Here is a 15,832-nt window from a genome sequence, read left to right on the forward strand (position 1 = left end):
AAAAAACACCTTCCGATTTAAGCTCTGTGTCTAATTGAAGGTTTCTGACTAAATATAGACTGAATTAAACAAAGACAAGGTTGATGGTTGCTCTCCTCGACGGAAAACACATTTGCCTTGGTAAGACCTGATGAGCTATATTTCTTTGGGTAAGAGTTTCCCAGTGAAGTCAGTGAATTTGGGCCTGATCCAACAACCTCCTAAAGTATATGCAAATAATTCTCATGGACTTTAATAGACAATGGATCAGGCCCTGGAACAAGTAGAAATGAAAGTAGAAGTTACCTAAGGCTCATAGTGATCGATAACTTATTTTTAAACTCTTTTTCCTCCCATAGAAGGCCAAATTCTGTGCTGGTATAAACTGACACAGCTCCAATGTACAGCAGTAGAGAATTTGCCCCATAAACTCTTGAGTATCAATGACTTATTACATGGCAGCTCAAACTTCTAGGAGTGGTGATTTTCAACTTAATTAATTGTTGGACAGGCTTTTAACTGTGTTCTTGTAGCCCAGAGCTGTAACGATAACACTGTATATGTACAAGATTTTTAAAATGTACAGCTATTTCTACTGAGTTTCTTTATGTATTTTATTTTTTTTAAGGGTTTTTGTACTATAAAGTCAAATGCTGGGAACCACGAGTATAAGGCAAATATGGCACATATAATATTTATAGCCTGTTTATGTAGAAATAAATATAATATATTAAAATATAAATATATATTATATATATATACTGAACATTGTACTATTCACATTTTGTATCAGTGTTTTGTAGTGTTACAAGGGTCACAACGTTTTTTATAATACCGGAAGTATCTCACTTTATTAAAAGGGATTGGAAAATATAAAAGACAAGGGGACTGAGTAGATCTCTTTTCTCCTCTTCTCCTCATGTTCTTATACTCTGCCCGTCACCACACTCGCTGAATGCTGTTAGTTAGTTCTACTACTGAAGAGCAAGTCATGGGGAAACAAAAACAGGAAGCTTACTTGTGTTTTATTACAAGTAAACATAAAATATACCTTTATCTATGTGTCTAACCATTTATATTGTGCACCACTATTGTGTATAAATGTTTGAGTGCATACTGCTGCTAGTAAAACATTGGCTATGCTAATAACTAGAAAAACAATAGCGTTCAATGGAATTGTCATTGGAACAGAATATTAGCACCTACGGAGTCTTCTGAGAAAGTGTTTTCTTGCATTTGGGAGGGGAAATAGAAGTCTAAGCAGACTAATTAATGTCCTGTATAAATGCTGTTTGTAATAAACTGCATTTTCATGCAAGGCATTTTGCAGCTTGCCACATATTTCTCCCACAAATGGAGTACAGTAGTGTTCTCATATTTTCTTTTACCTGTGTGCTCACAAAATGGAAGATGCAGGCACAAAGGAAGGACTTAAGGCTATTGCAATCTGGACCTTAGATTGCAAACTCTTTGGGGCAGGGATCATCGTCCTTTTAATCTCAGGAGAGCACCATACATATTTCTGGTGTTCTGTACATGTTTGTTAACAGTAACTACACCAGAGAGAATAATAGATAAATACAGTTGAAAATAAGCCCCCCTGAGAGCATGTCAGTAGAGCCAAAGTGGTTTGTCACTTAAATCCTATGATGGCTTTCCTTTGAATTATATTGTACTGTATATTTGTTATTTTTTATATAATGGAAGATTTCATTTTTATATAATGTAGCATTTCGTTTGGACTATGTTCCATGCCATATTCTGACATAATGTATATCTATCAACACACAGAACATCACATTCCTGAATGGCAATTTTTACACAGTCAAGTGAAGACAGCAAGTGTTGTGTTATATACACAGTCGTATAATATTGTATCTGACAGGTGCCTGGCATGTACGTTGCTGATCTGTGCATGGAGAAGTCCCTGCAGAAACGAGCCTCTTAATGCCCATGGGGAAATGAGGGTGTACCATCACTGCAGCACCATCTCCTCCAGATTTAAAATGCTCCAGGCCGTGGGAGTTTTGAAATCTGGATCTAAATGTTGCAACCTGGGTCCATCCCCCATTCTGGTCTAATATATGTGAACCACAGTGGTGTGTCAGTGGTACTCTTCCAGCATCTGAGGTGCACATATAACAAATAGAGCATTAAATGTATCAGAACCCTTTAAAAATGGCAACTTAAATATTTTGGCTAACGACTTTTGACCAGTAATGACACAGCTCCTTGCCAGCCAATCAGATTGTTCCATGGGTCCAAGCCTTTTTATGAATGTCTAAGAAACACAGGAATGAGCCCCCACCTGCTTTAGGACAGGAAATCAGCCTCTTTATTTATTTTTACATATATTCAGTTTCAGGAACAAGAAAAGCTGCTATAAATGTATTCACATATTTGGCACTTAGTTCCATAATTCTTTTCTGCGGCCATAGCAATTACATCCTTAAAGACACCTGGGCTTTTTATTATATTCTGAATGCAGCATACTTGGCTAGACACAGTCAGGTCACATCTGCCTTGGCAGATGTTTTACATTCTAAAATACATGTTTTTAAGAGACTTGCATCTCAAACAGCCCTGGCAAAGCTACGATACCTCAGAGACACAACCCCTCCCTTTGCCCATCTGCCCCCAAAGGAGACATGGGATGGAGCCTCAAAATTGGACCTGCATCCAGATACCTGAAGTTCAGGAGTGTTTCCATTATGGAGTTTTGGTTCAGCCCCATTGTAAATACAGGGCCAGTTGCAAGGTTTGGGCTTTGAATGCTCCCAGAAGTCAAGAATGTTCAAACACAGGGTCTGGGTCCAGCTCTAGTCAAAAGATTTCTGATTTTTGGGGACATCTCTATGAAACACAGTCCATGCATAAGTTTTGCCTATGAACTTTTCCTCCCTCAAAAGCAACGGCACTTCATGCAGTGATGGGCAGCTCAGTTGGATAACCAAGGCTGACGCCTGTATCATGCGCTCCGCTCCATTCTTCTGAAGTGTACAGCACCACGTTGAGGCCTACAGGGCTTGGATACTGGAAATAGCAGGCCACTGATTTAGCTAATACCATATAGTCATTTATTTCTTTGTCCACCACTCTCCCCCGCCAAAAAAGGCAAGAAGCTGTACTGCAAGTGATAGTTTTTCCCTGGGTGCTGCTGCTCCAGTGGGAGGCTATCGTCAGGGGCTTAAATCCATCTCCATCCTGGTGTAAGACCAGTCTAACAATGGGCAAAACGTCGCTGCTTCATTTCTCAGAATTAATTCATGCATTTGTCAGAATGCTTTATAACGACTAAACCAGCAATAAAGCAGGATAAGCACATTCTCAGTTTTCTTTCTAGGCTCCCAAACAGCCACACCCACACGTGATCTGTCACACTTCAGTGACCTAGCGGTCACCTAAGCAGCTGCACATATGGCACAAAGAAAAGCCCGTGCAAAAATGCTCTGTTCCTGGAGAAAAATCCAGGCAGCTGAGGAATGGCCATGCTACCTGAAAGCAAGGGCCATGCCCACCACCACAGGGCTGGAGGTGGAAAGGGCAGGCATTGCCTGTTGTCTCCTTAGTTTGGGCTTACATCCCAATGGCTTTGTGCAGTACACCTCCATGCTGTCAGACTTCCCACAATTCCTCCTCTCTGAGTGCAACTGTACGCTACCACATGCAAGTCTCTCGACTGGTCTGCCTCCCATCCTTCAAAAACATAACATTTCCACGGCATTAGGGCCCTTCTTTGGGTGCATGGGGTTGAGTTTTGTCCCTGGAGGTATCATCCTACAGTACTTACTCAGACAAAGCTCCCAGTGGTGTAAAAGCTCCCATGGGGGCTTCGGCTGAGCAAAACTAGCAAACGTAGGCCCAAAAGCTTTGGCATTCAGATGGATTAAGCTGTGGAAGTCTCCCTATGGAGGTGGCAGAACTCCATCACTTGGGTCATTTAAACCGAGTATGGAGAAAGCATTAGAAATGTACAATCCTGCAATGGCAGGGGGATGGATTGGCAAACCTAACAGGTCATTTCCAGGTCTTAGTTAAGTGGTTCTATGTATAGTGTGTTCAGAAAGTGTGGATAACCTGAAGAGAAGAAGATGGACTTGGGCATTTTCCTATGACTGAAACCCAAACCATGATTCATTTGAGGTTCACCCACCACTAATATAAAGGATGACTACATGCCCTGTATTACATCGCAGTACTGTGTATAGCAATAACAGAGGAAAAAAAAGTTAACAATTTTGAAACTATTTGACAAATTTATTAGGTATAAAAGCTAGATTATAAAGACTTTTATTTGGATTTCAGACCTGGGTTTAAATTCTGCTTGGCTGAATGATGTGTTGTAAGTCACAAGCTATGTTCTCAACTCCTGCCCTCCTGACATTTCAACCTAATTAAATCCTAGAAGGCTTCCCTGGGGTCATCTGGAAACATAGCAGGAGTTCTTAACATATGGTGCTGATAAGCATCACAACATCTGAGATAAGGAGCTGTTTAATGGAATCTTAGGAAGCTTGGGTTTTGTTACTATAAAACTACAATGTAAACCATAATCCCTACATAGATGTAATTAGCTGTTAAGCATATCAGATTCATGACAAGAGGTGTTCTGGTAGCCCATAAATTATTTACTGACTGCCTCTGGTGGGTTAAAATGTGAAGTATCTCAGACTTGCATCTTGTTAGGATGACATATTATGATGAATGATGAAGTTTGCTTTGGTAGCAGTTTTACTAAGCTTGAAAAATCAAACATATGTACCTGCCACTCTGTCTAAAATGAACAGAAGCTCTGGTGTCATAACAGTGATCACAGAAAAGTGCTAGGCAATAGTGTCCTGCTCTCAGGATCGCCAATGAACCACTGATGATTTCTTTTGATGATATAGTGCTTCTGAATTGTGTTTCATTGGCTGAACATATGCCACTCCATCCTGCAGAGGAATGACGTTGGGATGGAATGGGATTAGTGCTTTCTAGCTTCCTTGTGTAATTTTCAGTTAAGAGCTGGTGAATTAAGCTACCTAATAAACTCAGTGGGTAAAATCCTGGTTTTATTGAGGTCAATGGCAAAACTCTCATAGATTTCACTAGGGCCAGGAAGCCACCCAAAGCTTCCAATTTACATCTAGGTTCTCAAATACATGTTACCACAATCTTCACAAGCCAAATTCACCCTGGGTGAAACAACTCAAAATCTGAGTTTTGAACAATTTGATATGAACTTCAAAAGTCAGTCAATTGCACCAGAAAATTTACCATCTTTCAAGAATGAAAAATGTTTTCAAAATTGAAACTCAAATTTTCACATTTTTGATGCAAAAATAACTGTATTGTCAATTTTCTTTTTAAAATGAAATATAAGCAGCAGGGACACACCCAAAGCAAAATGATGAAAGTTTTCTTGAGACATTTCATGGGCAAGTTTTCAACAATTTTACTTAGCTCTACCCATCTTAAATGCACTAATTTCAATATTAGGTCAGTCATGCCTCTTGACATACTTCTGAGAAATAATCTTGTCTATGAAGATAGTTGACAGACTGTTAAACCATAGTGAAATGCATTGTTTTATTCTTGCTTCACTGCCCTTAGTAATAGTTTGGTATACATTTCATTTCTTTGTTAGATACAACCTAGAATTTTTTGGGAGTTTAGGTCTTCAGTTCTTAGTCATGCGAAATTTGTATTGAAGTCAATGGGAGTTTTGCATATGGTGGATAGCAGGATAAAGTCCTTGTTGCATTTTGTTAGTGCCAGAACAGTTGTTTTACAGAGTGTATTCCTGTCATGCCTTTGAGTAGGTTTGATATGACAGAAGCCAGACAACAAAAAAATACAAGACCGTTAAACAAAGGTTATACGGCTGTCACCATTCTGCACCAGGAGATCTGAAGCCACCATTCCACAGTCGCTATCCAGCACTACCCTTTGTGATGCAGTTTTTTGGCATTACCAAAGGCTGAAGCTGGGGTCTGTATGGGCCACAAGGAGTCCAGGTCAAACCTGTGCCTGCCTGAAGATGTTCTTTTTTTGTCTTCCAGTCTAAACAGGTGTCTATTAAAAATATGACTAATTAAAAAAAATACCTAAGGTTGCTGGAACCGTGTGCACTTGGCAATAGTATATGCTTCAGGTTGGCACTAATGTTTCTGACTGGCCGGCAGATTTTGCTGTTGATTGACACAAGGCTTACCTTACTCCTCCCCTTAACGTTAAGAGCCTGCTCCAAAGTCCACTGAAGTTGATGGAAAGGTACCCACTTCCCGGTGACTTCAATGGGGGTTGAGGCTCAGTCAGCACTTCCATTTGGCCACCATGCCAGGATGTATTTGAGCCCTCAGGGCTTGATTGTGTTTCCATTCATGTCAGTGCCAAAACTCGCATTGACTTTGTGGGAGCAGGACTGTGCCATTGGTTGAACAGGTATACCCACTAGCCAGATATACCCACAAAGTTTGCAAAGACTAGTCAGTGTTAGTGTGGCCTTTGTACTGACTCGCTGGTTTCACCTCAGCACTGATGCTTCTGGTCGAGGCAATATTTCCAGGCTTGAGCTGAGGTTGCCCCCTATGTGTTCATAATAGCCCTGTTCCCTGACATTTTGAGGTGGCTCCTGCCTGGCTGCATGGTGGGATAAGATGTGAAACTACGTTGCTGGAATACAGCACAAACAGCAGCACCATTTACTAGGGCAGACCAGCAGAACTGAGTGAAAACATAGCCTATCTTATCAGTTACTTAGTGAGCTAAGGCTCAGGGGTATAACAAAATCTATTTAAACTCTGGGTATTACTTAAGAACACAGCCCTCAGGAGATAACTTGACAATAGGAACTTTTTGGGTGCACTTATGTGTCATTTTCAATTACAATCACAAAGACATCTTTATATTTTCTGATAAAAGTCTTAAACTGGCAACAACTAGTTAGCATTACAGTTTAGCTAAGTACTAAAGCAGCAGGGAGTGTGTAGATAAAGCAGTACAATTATAAACATACAGATTGGTAATGTTATAAAAACAATTGGTCTAGACATTTCAAACCATGTTATCATACTAATACTGCTATTCATTTAAGAGGCTAATTCAGTTTTATTATCAATTTGCACCTCAGTATAATTATATTAGAGAATTTTTCATGATGACTATACATTTTGCTGGGTCTGTTATGTGAGGCCAGTTTAAAAGTCGATTTATCCAGAACTGTTCACCATGAAATGGCGACCCCTCAGATTTTGAGAGGGATTGTAAAATCTGGCCCTAACATTGCATCCCAATTTCACCATGATAATTTGATGTAAATGATATGATAGGTTGCAGAATAATGTGATGAATTGCATTCATTTTGCACATTTACCCATATCTGTTGTACTAGGCCTTGTACAGACATAAGCTAAGATAGTCTGTCTTGTCTATTAGATGGCAGGCTCTTCAGGACTAAGGATAGGGGATTGAGGTAGAGAAGGACTAGAACATACAAGGAGAGTGAACAATGCGATGCTCTGCAAATGTTATCACAGTTCCACCATTTTTTGTTGTTTCCGGTTTCTACGTTAAACTTTTTGTTTCGAGGGAGTGGGATTGTTCTGGGAGAGGATTAGCTAAACATACAGACAAAAGGAGGGAGTGGGGACACTGAAGGGAAGGAGAATAAGAGGAGCAAGTAGGACACATAGAAAGATTGAAGAGCCTGGGAGGTGCGTGGGGGGAAGAGGGAATTGAAGCAAACAGCCTATCGGTAAAAGGTAAAGAAAATACAGAGGGACCATAGTAAAGCATCATTGGGCAATAATGGTATTAGTTATTGTAGGGTAGTATAGCACTTCTATGTATACAGTATCTCCCTTCAAAGCCAGTATAGTTGGACTCATGCGGCTAATACAGCCTGACTTTACAGGCAGAGGTACATAAGAAATAGTATCAATACACATTTTTGAAACCTTCTCTTAAAACATTTCTGAGGCCTGGTCTACACTGCAGAGTTAGGTCCACATAAGGTAGTTTACACTGACCTAATAAGGTCAGCATCTACACTACAAGGCCCCTCCCATTGATGTAACTCACCTGCTACATCAACTTTATAACTCAACCTCAGCAAGAGGCGTAGCGCTTAGGTTGATGTAATTAGGTCAATAGAGTGGCAGTGTAAACACTGTGTTGCTTATTTTGCCTCATGGGAGGCAGGTATAATAAGCCAGGGGAGGCTCTGCCTCCCCTGGTGCTTGTCGCTGCCTCTGGACACCTGGTTGCAGGTTTCGGGGGAAGTTTTTCCTTTATTATATCACATGCAGGTTCCGGGGCCTCTGAGGAGCTGGTATGTGCTATTCAGCTTCCTGAGCTCACCAGTAATCTCCCTGGTCTCCAGCAAGATTATTGATGAACCCAGGAAGCTGAGTAACACATACTGCCTCCTCAGCCACCCCGGAACCAGCAAGGGGTATAGCTAAAGCTCAGGTTCTTCTTCTGAAAGAAATGTTGTCATACTGAGGCTTTCCCCAGGTGGCTTGGGGGCTGGGGAGGGGAGGCATGGCTGTGGCTGGCTTGGGGATCTTCTGGACAGGTGCGGGGGGCCTCAGGGCTTTCACTAGCCTGGGGCTCCTCCGGCTGAGGTGGGGGGCACTTGTTGCTCTGGCCGGGGAGGGTCCGGGGCTTCAGGGCTCTGGCCCAGGTGGAAGGGACAGAGCTGGGGGCTAGTCTCCCCGAAGTCACCCGCCGCCCATGTGTTGACCTAAGTGCCCTCCAAGAGGTCTCCCACAATGCCCACCATTACCGCTCTGGTCACCATTTTGAACTCCACTGCCCTGTAGCCAAGTACACAGGTATGCGCCCCTTCCCTCGTAAAGCCCCGGGAAATTTTGAACATGCTTTTCTTGTTTACTGCCCAGCTGACCATGTCCGCTCCATGCCCTAACCATACTCCTGCCTGGAGTACATGGAAGGTGGTGGATCTCCCGGGTCTGTGGGGAGAGGAGGCTGGGCTTTCACAGCTCTGCTCCAGCTGCAGGAACTTTGGCATCTATGGCCAGATCGCTCGGGGCATGGAGAGAAGGGCTACAATAGGGACATGCAGCACTGTTGTGTAAAAATGAAAGAGCTGCAGCAGGCATACCAGAAGGCAAGAGAGGCAAATAGTCACTCTGGTGCGGAGCTGCAGACATGCCACTTCTACAAGGAGAGGGCTGGGGTCAGGGTGGTGGTGTATGGGTGGGGGGCTGGCAGAGGGAGCAGTAAGGGTTGGGGTCGAGGTGTTTGCGCTGTAGGAAAAGAGGGCATGGTTTTAGAAAGATAGAATACTAGGGCTGGAAGAGACCTCAGGAGGTCATCTAGTCCAACCCCCTGCTCAAAACAGGACCAACACCAACTAAATCTTCCCAGCCAGGGCTTTGTCAAGCCGGGCCTTAAAAACCTCTAAGGATGGAGATTCCACCACCTCCCTAGGTAACCCATACTAGTGCTTCACCACCCTCCTAGTGAAATAGTTTTTCCTAATATCCAACCTAGACCTACCCCACTGCGATTTGAGACCATTGCTTCTTGTTCTGTCATTTATCACCACTGAGAACAGCCGAGCTCCATCCTCCTTGGAACCCCCCTTCAGGTAATTGAAGGTTGCTATCAAATCCCGCTCACTCTTCTCTTCTGCAGACTAAATAACCCCAGTTCCCTCAGCCTTGCCTCGTAAGTCACGTGCCCCAGACCCCTAATCATTTTTGTTGCCCTCCACTGGACTCTCTCCAATTTGCCCACATCCCTTCTGTAGTGGGGGGCCCAAAACTGGACGCAATACTCCAGGTGTGGCCTCTCCAGTGCCGAATAGAGGGGAACAATCACTTCCCTTGATCTGCTGGCGATGCTCCCACCAATACAGCCCAATATGCCATTGGCCTTCTTGGCAACAAGGACACACTGCTGACTCAGATTCAACTTCTCGTCCACTGTAATCCCTAGGTCCTTTTCTGCAGAACTGCCGCTTAGCCAGTCAGCCCCCAGCCTGTAGCGGTGCGTGGGATTCTTCCTTCCTAAATGCAGAACTCTGCACTTGTCCTCGTTGAACCGCATCAGATTTCTTTTGGCCCAATCCTCCAATTTGTCTAGGTCACTCTGGACCCTATCCCTACCCTCCAGCGTGTCTACCTCTCCCCCCAGCTTAGTGTCATCTGCGAACTTGCTGAGGGTGCAATCCACACCATCCTCCAGATCATTAATAAAGATGTTGAACAAAACTGACCCCAGGATGGTTTTAAGGAAGAATGAACAGAAAGATAATTAAAACTTTCTCTGAACCAGTAACCAGTAAAAACCAGAGGTGGAAGTAGGGCGGTACAGTCTAGTACGCCAGACCAGTAAGTTATTTATAGCTGTACCGCCCCCAACCCTTCCACGCAGCTGCATGCCCACGTCTCCTGTCTGGGGTCCGTACAGCAGCCCCACTGGAGGACAGGGCTGAGGGCAGGGCTGCTGCACCAGAGGAGCTGCTGGTGTGGGGCTGCTAGGTGGTCCCATGTTCTGCTCCTTTTGCCACTGTGGTTCCCAGGAGAGCCCTGTGGTTCAGTGATCTCCCAGGAACTGGAGCGGCGAAAGGAGCAGAACCCCACGCTGGCTGCTTCTTCAGTGCGGCTCTACCGCCCCCAGCCTGTCCTCCAGCGGGGCTGCTGCACAGACCCCAGACATGAGACACAGGCACGCAGCTGCATGGAAGGGCTGGGGACGGGGCTGCGGGTGGTACAGCCGCACCAGAGGAGCTGCCGGATGGGGCTCGGTTGCCAGCATGTCTGAAAAAAGTATTCTCTGCTGTCAGAGGGAGCTGGTTTGAAGCTCTTCTGTTGGCAATTTCCAAAGCAGGTCTGACTGTGAACTGGCTATTGTTCCGGAGAGCAAGCCCTCCTCTTCTCTTGGCAGTCCACACTGCAGCTGTGCCATGTCCGCCCATTGGGAGCGCCCCACCCCCACCCCCGCCGGGTAAAGTGGGATGGATCATAAGGAGAAGAGGGGGAGAGCACAGGGCCCCAGGCTGGGGGCAGGGTGGGGTTACGTGAGGGATCAAGTGAGGAGTCATGTGGGGAGGTCATGTGTCCCGCACACACCCGTTAGCTGGTGCAGCGTACTGGTAAGAAATGAATTCTACTTGTACCACTGGTAAAAACAGATACAACTGGCAGTCACTTTTTCATATTGAAGTAAAATGCATATAGGTAGGTAAACATAGGTGTAGAATAAAAATCTACTGAATTTTTAGATAAACTGAAAATAAAAGATAAACTAAAAGAAAGATAAACTGAAATTATCTTTATTATTCGCCATCACTTGGTGGCTGTTGCTAACATTCACAGACACTAGCAATAGGTGAATGTGGATTGTTAGAGTCAGGCACGCACAGCAGTCATTACAAGGTTCATAGCATCCTGCCAACAAACAATGCCAGGCTCAGCACACTACAGCAACACGCATTCCTGTGGCTCATTATTAAAATGCTCCTTCCAGGCCTCCCTCAGCTGAACAGCTCCTGAAATGCTGCAGGCTCTGGAGCACTGAGTTTATAACAGCACAATACTGAAGACCAGTACAGGATCCATGCTTTCTAGCAGAGATGGCTGACATGCAGGTTTACCAGGGCAGTTGAAAAGCTGCACAAAACATAATAGATGCCCATGGAATGATGGGATTGAGAAAACTGCGTCATGTGATGGTGAACTTGACCACATGAGCCATTGCAAACCCTTCCCAAAACACCCAGCTGCCAGTGGATGGTGGGATAGCTACCCACAGTGCAGTGCTCTCTGTGTCGACGCAAGAGCTGCTGTTGTGGATGTGCTCTGCTGACACAAGGAGGATAGTGTGGACATGCAGCAGTGGTTTAATTACAGTGGTGGCTGTACGTTGACATAACTTAAGTCGGCTTAACGTTGTAGTGTAGACAAGTCCTAACTGTGTTGCTTTAAGATATGTGGACCACAAGGAGTACATGGAATAAAGACTTGACTGGCACGTGTTTGGGATGACCTGAATAACTCACTCATCACTTTGCCACTGTACATGGCTTCTTCTCCTCTCCCGTGACTCCCTGTTAGAGTCTTTCCTCTATAGTGTTTTAGGGATGGGGCTAGAGAGTGAATCCAGATGGATAATAATGTTGCTTGAACCAGCATTAACTCTGTGACTACTACTGGCAGGGCAACTCAGTTGCAAGAGGACTCAAGCTATGGCAGCACAGTACATCTGTGCAGATAGATGTGGACAGTACAGCTGCACAGAAGGAAGGCCGTCCATTGCCTTTTCCTGCATAAGCTTGGAAGCTGATTCTAGAAAGGCATTCCCCCTTTCCACTCTGCAACCAGGGAAGGATTTTTTGTAAACTCCAAGCTATACCTTGCAGAAAACCTCAGGAGTGGGGGGGTTCTCCGCAGGAGGGATATCAGGCTTGATTTATTCATTATACTGCATAGTGTTAAGGAAGAAAAATGGTGGGAGAAGTTGGCTAATTCTTCACACAAGCAAAACACTAAGTTAATTTTAACATTATTGTCTAAGCAAAGTAGTTCTTTACTAGCTGAGTCTCAGAGCGTCTGTGAAGAATGATAAAAGCCTGGGGGATAGCATTTTAAAACATGTGCTAAAAGTGGAAATAACTTTCACCTGAACTGCATCATGAAACTTAATAGTGAGATCTATTAAAATTGCTCCATTTTGGTAAAAGCTTTTTAGAGATCACTGTGCCCCATTCTGGAGAAGGTGCAGATATTGCATAAAACACTATTATGCACTGATGTGAATAGTTCTTCAGCACCATAAATATACTTCATACAAGTCAGTATTTTGACTGCTTGTACAATATTTCAGGTGCTTATTTGAGAGCCACCCAGGAGATCTGATAGGAGAATTTAGGCCTTGATTTTCAGTCTTTTGGCTGCAAATGAACAGCATTCCTAACATTTCAAGCGTACAGTAAGAACATCACCAGCTATACCATGCCTACGACAAGTGATACAAAGGAAATCTTCTACAGTATCAGGAACTGAGGTATTTCCTACACATTCTGAATAGACTGGAGAGTGCTATATATAGATATCCTGCAAATTTCTGTCTTGCCAAACAAGACAAGGAAACCTGTTTACTCTTTTTTTTTCTTTTTTTTTTTACTGAGAGAAAAATAAGAAAATTCCTTTCATGTAAAATGGTTAAAGCGAAAAAATAAACATGCATTTTTTTCCATTTTCCATTCTGCATTTGTATTTCCAAACTGTTGACTTTAGTAAATACTAAATCAGGGGAAATCAGGCAGTGCCTACTCTGGGAAAACTTACTGATGCCACTAAGAATTTTACACTGGCCTGGGCTTTATAAGGGACATTTTCCAAAGGCACAAAAGGGCTGGTCAGTGCCTAACACTCATTGAAAGGCAATGGGAGTTGAGTACCTTATTCACTTTTTTGCCTGTAACAATCTCCCGACCATATTGATATTTGAGAGATGCTCAGATATGATGCAAATCAGCCAGTCACTGAATCTGATCCCGAAGAAGGACTTGTTGATTTGACGCTCGTAGATAAAAACAGAATGTGGCTCAGTGACCTTAAGTGACATCTATGCAAAATATGTTAACTTTAGTGAAGCTGCAAGAGTGTAACTGGGCAGAATTTGACTCTATGATTTTATAATCCGTGCGCTGTGCACATTTGTGGTAGATTTCCACAGTGTTATATGGCAGCAGGTAGCCATTGTCTGATCTCTTGCATGTTTTTTTAATAGTGTTGAAGGAGCTGACCAGATCTCCTTGTTAAATTTCACTCAATGGAGGACAGTTCTTTGCTTTGATTTAGAGCACTATTTCTGGTCATTCTGCCTGACGGTACCATACTGGACCATACAGGACCCGATTCAGGAAGCTATCCACAAATATCAGTTCAGTAATAGCGGATATAGACCCTTGTCAGGAATGACATCCAATCAATTTAAAAACTGTTTTCCCTGGGTGATGGGCAAATAACAAGTGGTTTGCAAGTTTTCCCAGGAAGCACATAAAACCTTGGATGCATACCGGAACTAACTGATCCTATTTGCTGCACAAATCTCGGCTAGAAATGAGGCAAAAACAATATCTCATGAGGTGTCTGGAACTTCCTGCTTCTGACCCTGGGCACAGCTTAAAGAGTGTAGGCAATCAAAATGGAAAAATGATAGGAAGTGGGTTGTCTGAACAGTTTAAAACTTGTCGATAGTCACCTTGTCCTCCACTTCCTCCCTCTCCACCTTCAGTCTGTTTTGTCTACAGACTGTAGCCTAGACTGTAAGCTCATTAGGGCAGAGACTGTCTTTTAAATAAATGTTTTTACTATATGGTGCTTGGAACGATGGGGTCCCAATCCTGATGGCGCCCTTAGGTGTTATTGCAATACAAATAAATTGCTAATTATTATTGTTAGTGTTATTAAAACCATTTGTAAAATGCACTATATAAAGGCTCCCCGGTAGCTCATTCATTTCAAATATGTCTCAAAACCTGTGAGCTCATGTGATGAATGTGGGAATTTTTTGTAATCTTTCTATGAATGGTCTATGTGACTTTGTACTTATCCCCTTGACATCACTACCGCATGGGGGGAAATAATTTATTTTCTCCATGGGACCTGGGTGAGTAGGCTAGTTATTTGAGACGTATAGCTACTAGGATTGTCTGGTCTGGAAACCACACATTTGACTGGAAGACCCTACAGAAACAATGGGAACCCCAGGGACCGAAAATTAGCACCCAGCTGAAGAGGCAGCTGAGCATGAGACCACAACATGTCTGGACAACAAGAGTCAGCATTAACAAAAGCAGGGTATACAGATATGGGGGTGTGGGGAGCTCTCTGGGGACTGGGAGATAAAGAGGACAGAGAGAACAGAGATGGAGCTCAGAGAAGCAGGCCATGGCAAACTCCTGGCTTCCACCTAGCTTCTGCCTCTCTCATGCTAACCCAAGGACTTTCAGATTCTGTAGTCCAGGGGACTAATAAATTGTTACTTTGTTTTGGAAAAGGCTGTCTGGTGTTACTGAAGACACTTATTGGAAGCACTGCAGCCTGAAAGGGTAAAAAAACTCTCCTGCGGGAGTCTGGCATGGCTGGACTCACTACAAGGAGTGACGGACCAAGAAGGGGATTGTTGGTGCCCAAAGGCCCAGTTTTGGAGTCATGGAGGCCATGGGTCTGCCCCTGCAGAACCAGTGAGATCCTTGAAGACCAGCACACTAACGGGGTGCTCCCAAGAGTCTAGTTAAAGGCCAGAGCATACACTAGACCCCATGAATCCATGACTGTTCCTAAATGGTTTCCCATTAAAAATGGCATGCCCTGCTGGCTGGAAAATTGTAATATATTCAGTGAAGAATGGCAACATTTTCAAATGATATTTTCCCCATTTTTCAGTCAGCTCTAAGACAACTGGGCAACAATCCTCTATTGCCACCTGCAACCCAGAGCCTGAGGATAGTTCCTGCCTGCCTCCTGCTGATACTCAGCCACTCTCTATGTGGCAGTGGGCCATAGAAGCCACCTGTCCTGCATTCTGCAGCTCCAATCAGCGCTCACTGCTGCTGCAAGTATTATGTTTTCCATACATTTTAATTTTAGATGAAAGAAAATAATAATAAAAAGAACATATATAAAAATCTCCAGGAGAGAGAGACTGAGAGAAGGCGAAGTCCCTGCTCAAAGGAGATTTCAAATTTTCAGTGGAAGCAGGATCATATTCTAGGGCAGTTGTCCCAAAACTGGGGCATGCCCGCTATGAAGGCACAGTGGACCATTCAGGGGGGAATGGTGGGGCCCGGGCCAGCCCCAACAAGGGGTGGGGACGGAGTGCCACCCAGCAC

This window comes from Eretmochelys imbricata, chromosome 4 (assembly GCF_965152235.1).
Source record: "Eretmochelys imbricata isolate rEreImb1 chromosome 4, rEreImb1.hap1, whole genome shotgun sequence".
NCBI lineage: Eukaryota > Metazoa > Chordata > Testudines > Cheloniidae > Eretmochelys > Eretmochelys imbricata.